We start from the raw sequence: 6,000 nt of genomic DNA, 5'->3' as shown, positions 1-6,000 counted from the left end.
CACCACATATGAAAGAAGGTGCCAACCTCCTTTCCACACTTCCAACAAATTCCTGAGGCGCTAGGAAATATTTTTGCTAATCTAGCTGGGGCTAGATACCATCTGTGGAATATTTTGTAGTGGTTCTCCCTATAAGTTGCTGATTTAGTAAGGTTATAATTTCTATTCCAAGCCTCCTCCCAGTCATTGAAATTTAGTCTGTGGCCAATATTTTTTTCCCAAATGCTTAGTTGGTTCCTAGCTATCCCTTCTGCTCTGTCTTCGCCTAATAAGAGGTTATAAAATCTGGCTAGCATTTTCTTTTCAATCCCCAACATAATTTTGTCTAGATTGTTATACTTCGTCTCTATACCCAATTGATCCCTATCTTTTTGATATCTAGAACTTATCTGCGTGTAGCTTCACCAGTCCAAATTAAAACCTTGATTATTTAGTGTTTCTCGTGATCTAAGAATACCATTTCCATCTAATATGTCTTTATACGTGCCAAATTTCCCAATATCCCTTTTATTAGTAGTAATCAACGCCTCCATAATTGAGAGCCAAATCGGTATTTTCGTATAAAATCTTTGTCTAATTTCTTCCCATGTTTGGATCAGAGTCTCCCTTAATTTGTGTCTGTGGAAATGTGATTTCTTTTTGTTCTTTGGGCCCCATAAATAAGCGTGCCAGCCTGCCTGTAGATCGTGGCCTTCTAGCGTCAGGATTCTCTTATTTTGTAATGTGACCCATTCTTTGATCCATACTAATTTGTAATTTGGAATAAAGTGGCGGTTTCACAGTGCATTTCAGCCAGAATCAGGTACATGTGCAGAAAGAATGAACAGGACTCTTAAGGAAAGAATTACTAAGATTTGTACAGATAGTCATTTAAAGTGGCCTGATGCTCTACCACTAGCTTTGTATGCAATTAGAAGCTCGCCAAGGGGCCAACACAAGTTATCGCCATATGAGTTAATGTATGGACGACCGCCAGGGTTGTTAAGAAGGAACTTGGCAGGGTGGCCGGATCTGGGGCATAAGGGGGGAGTTTGGAATATGGAAATGGTACAAGAACTTAATAAGCAAGTTGAGAGGCTCCAGCGATATGTGATGGAACAAGTGCCCCCCCCATTGTCACCCATTCAAACCAGGGGATCAAGGATGGGACAAACATTGGAAAAAGGATCCACTGGAAGGACGGTGGAAAGGACCTTTTACCATTATTATGACTTCTCCCCTTGCTATCAAGATTGCAGAATCAAAGTCGTGGATTCATTGGACATGAGTCAAGGCAGCAGCAGAATCTGGCTGGAAAGTGACCATGGATAAACAAAATCCCACTAAGCTAACATTTAAGCGTGCTTAAAGACAGCTTTTTCTATTTTACATATAGGATACTTGGAGCTGTGACCAATTGTGGGGACCCGCAACAGATCAAGAAAGTGGACTGGATACCTTGGGTGGCGCATTATTTTGGAGGCGGATTAAAGACAAGCGGCTGAAGAACAAGGATCCATGTGGGAGGAGAGTTGGATGTGGGCGTGTTGGGGATTGGGGGTATTGGTCCTGTCAATTATTGTGTTTTACAGGTATAAACAGTGGTTTTGTGGACAACCGAAGAGCATCGAGGCACCAGCTACTCAAATCCATAACTGCCCAGATCTTCTTCTGAACACCCATATAGTATAAATTGTCTGCTTACCAAAGAAATACTGGTTGTAATAGGTGAAAGACGATTCTCGAATGTACCAAATTTTTTGTCTTTCCAATGTGTTGGTTTTGTAATTGTGGATGTGCGTGTTGTTGTTGCGCTCATTGTATAGATTGTGTTTTATGAACAGGGTGTTTGGTTGAGTGTGACATAAAGATCATAGAAGATGTGCTAGAGCACTATTTGGTGATAGGTTTGGAAACATCTTATTATACACTTAAGACTAGCCCCACTATTGAGATAGCATTGAGAGATCGGAATAAAAAGGACTGGGAGGATGCAGAACATGGTGATTGTTGGACTGGGATTATGGATAAGTGGATGGGTAATGGGACTGCGAAGTGAGTCAGATATTCCCAGGATAGAAGCAACAAGCAAGGAGAATTGTGACCCGTGCATACGCACAACATTACAGGGAACACGAGTTTCTAAAACCTTGATTTATCACACTCAAAAACCTGATGGGTGTAAGGAACACACACCCCGAACCTGTCAAGTAAACAATACCATATATCACATGTGTATAGTAAAGGATAAGGTGCAGTGCTATAACCCAGCAGAAGCCAAACAAATAACTACTTATGAAATGTCAATATACACAACAGAATGTGGGAGAGAAGAACTTTTGAACAGGACAGAATTTAGGAAGTTGGGGAATCCAGTAGAGATAACATTTGATGCCTGTTTAGCTATTAATCATAACTGTGATGTCTGGAAGTCAACATGTGGGACATTAGAATGGGAAAGAAGTTATATGTTGGACAAAAAGTATATGTGCTGAAAGCAGGGAGAATGCAGTGATCGAAGCACATATAGTTATTGTCCATATTGGTCTTGTGCAGTTATGTGGACAGGAGATCAACCAGGGGGTACCCAGAGATGCAAGTTGGAAAATGGGGTAGCTAGTAGCAACTGCTGACAGAATGAATGTAATCCTATAAAGATCACATGTATCCCGACAAAACTATGGAAGGAGGATTATGGATTAGGAATCTATGCTAAGGGAAAAGATCCCCTTGTAACCCTTCGATGGTATGTTACTATGTTGCGTATTTTTGAGGATCAGACTCAATAAATGATTCAGGAACAAAGTATTTAAACAAAGCACTATTTATTTACATTAGGCATTCTATATTCTCTGAATGATCATAGATAGAAGTGAGGAAGGAGGTGCATACATCCCCTTTTATATCAATGAGGCGGAGTAAAGGATGGGAGTGGTTACATATGAATATATTAAGGAAGGAAGAATAAATTAACCCCTGATACCCTGTGTATGTACATTTTCCCCATTTGAGAATAAGGCATTTACTTGTGACAAATCCCCCTCTAAATGCCGATTCGATATACAACAATAATTACATTCAGATTCAGAACAATATAAGACTTGTAATTTTGAAGTTAAATATTTATGTTGCTTAGATTGCAAAGGCTTAGTCAATATATCAGCTATTTGTTCTGAAGTTTCGCAATGAACGGCCTTAATGAAACCATCTTGAGATAATTGCCTTACATGTTTGAATTTGATATCTATATGTCTGGACCTTTGACCAATGGCATCAGATCTAGATATCTCAATAGCAGCTTTGTTATCTTCATGTATGATAAATGGTAATGAAGGATTTTTCCAAACATCTGATAATAAATCATTAAACTATACTAGATTATTGGAGGCTTTAGACAAACAAACATATTCTGCCTCGGTTGTTGATGTGGCTACTAAATCTTGTTTTCCAGTATACCAGTAGACTGGACAATTATTAAGGAAGAATATATAACCTGAGGTACTTTTTCTGCATTTAGTATCACCTGCCCAATCCGCATCAGCGTAACAAGTGAGGATGGGCTCTTTAATATTATTGGGTTCCAGTAGTAGGCAGAAGTCTAAGGTGTGCTTCAAATACCTTAATATTCGTTTAATGGCTTCCCAGTGATACATTAAAGGTTTACCAACATATCTGGATAACAGATTGAGGGGTAAAGCAATATCAGGTCTAGTCCAATTAGATATATACAAAAGGGAACCAATAACTGATCTGTAAAGTGTATTATCTTTAAATTCAGGGGATGATTCATCCATGTTTCTTAAGAAATCAGCTTGCATTGGAGTATCACAAGTTTTGGCATCATTCAAATTACATTTGTTCAGGAGTTCTATAATTTTATCTTTTTGAGAAAGTTTAAATCCTTTTTTAGTTTTACTGATTTGAACTCCAAGATATTTGTTTACTTTTCCTAATGTTTTTAAAGAAAAATGTTCATTTAGCTTTGTTACAAATGTATCTCTTTTCTCTTTATGTTTACCGATATATAAAATGTCATCCACATAAATTAACACAAATTCTAATGAGTCACCTTCCTTTTTAACAAAGAAACAATTGTCAGCAGTTGTGGCATTGAAATTCATAGTTTTGAGTACGTTGACTAAACATTCATACCAACATTTGCCAGATTGTTTTAGTCCGTACAAACTTTTATTTAATAACCAAGTTTCATTTTTGTTTGTGTATTGGCTATGAGGTGCTCTTACATATATCTCTTTATCGAGCTTTGCGTGTAAATACGCTGTCTGTATGTCATATTGAAAGACATCAAGATTAAGTGCAGATGCTATGACTAAAGCTGTTTTAACACTCTCAGTCCTTACTGTGGGAGAGTATGTGTCTGTGTAATCCTCAGGATACTTTTGAGTATAACCTTGTGCAACTAATCTAGCTTTATATAATGTGTTGCCTTCTTCCAGATTTTTAATTTTGAATATCCACCTGGTGCCTATAATAGTTTTGTCCTTAGGTGCAGGAGTAGGTGTAAATACATTTAACTTTCGCAAACTGTCCATCTCTTTGGCCATAGCTGATTCCCATTTTTTTCTTTCTTCAATGGGGAGCTTTAATACATCCTCGTATGTGTTAGGTGTTGATGTTTCATTATTCAAGTGCATTATGTAATCCTTATATTTACTTGGCACCTGATTTCTGTTACATCTGATTGTTTTTTCTGGTTTGCTATCGTTATCGTGTAGATATCTTGCCTCCTTTTTTGTTAATGAATCTGTTTTTATTTTGGGGTGACTATTTGTCCATGTTTTATTTTTGTTTTCATGTGCATTGTGATTGAGTTCTTCTTTCTACCACCCCATTTTGGAATGCAGAGAAAGGGCTAGATGTTAAGTGTAGCATTCCTTTGTTTTTTAGCCATTGGGAGAATTCTTTTGACATGAATTCAGATCCCCTGTCTGTCATGATTTGTTTTATTTTAATATTATGTTGTGTTTCTACACGTTTGTAAAACTCTTTAAATTTTTGAAATGTTTCATCTTTGTGTTTCAAAGTATAGACAAATCCATAACGACTATAGTCATCTACAATAGTTAGAAAATATCATTTTCTATATGTGATTGATGGGGTTAATGGACCAACTAGATCCATATGTACCAGATCAAAAATGTGATTAGTTGATCTTGTTGCCTTTTTTGGCTTGGGATTAGTTCTGAGTTTTGAGGACTTACATACTGAGCATTCCAAATAATTTTTACAATTTTTTATTTTAACACCTTCAGCATGTTCAATCATTTTTTGTACTACAGGAAAACTAGCATGTCCCAACTTTCTATGTAATATGTGTGCACATTCATCGTGGATTGGTTTTCCAATCGTAGGTTTTTTGTTATTGAGTGTGTCATTAATAGATGTGTTTCTGTGATTGTGATTTGTTTCATGTTCCTCATTATCACTATTGCTATTGTCTTCATTCTCTATGTTAGTGTTATCTTCCATGTTTGAATCAATATTGTGTAGCCATTTTTCTTCTGTGACTAAATATGGTAGACCCCCTTTGATAACCACACTACCCAAATTTGTTTTGTTTTTCTCTAGTGTTGCTTTTCCTTTTGAGAATACTATATTTATATCAGAATCTCTACTTAGTTTTATTGCACTAAGTATGTTATGAGGTATTTCTGGTATTAATAATACCCCCTCTATTTTCCCTAGACCGGGTAAGTTTACATTTCCTCTTCCAATAACTTGGACCTTTTCTTGATTGGCTACCTTAATTACAAATTTATCTTCTATAAATCTTCTACTCTCACCTCAAGGAAGATCTTGTGCCCGTGGGTCTATTATCATCTTATTAATATCTTTATTATTACCATCGTTATTAACATCTACACTTTGGACACTTTGGACCTTTATTATGCTCCACTCATACCCTCACTGGTTGGAGAGACTGTGCACCATTTGAGAGAGCTGAGGGATTTTCCACATCCCAACGGAGAGGATAGAACACTGCTCCCGTCAACTTTGTAA

Source organism: Pituophis catenifer, unplaced genomic scaffold, assembly GCF_029215685.1.
Source record: "Pituophis catenifer annectens isolate HBS135680 unplaced genomic scaffold, rPitCat1.0.hap2 SCAF_5, whole genome shotgun sequence".
In the NCBI taxonomy this organism is placed as follows: Eukaryota; Metazoa; Chordata; class Lepidosauria; order Squamata; family Colubridae; genus Pituophis; species Pituophis catenifer.
This window is presented reverse-complemented; position numbering follows the sequence as displayed.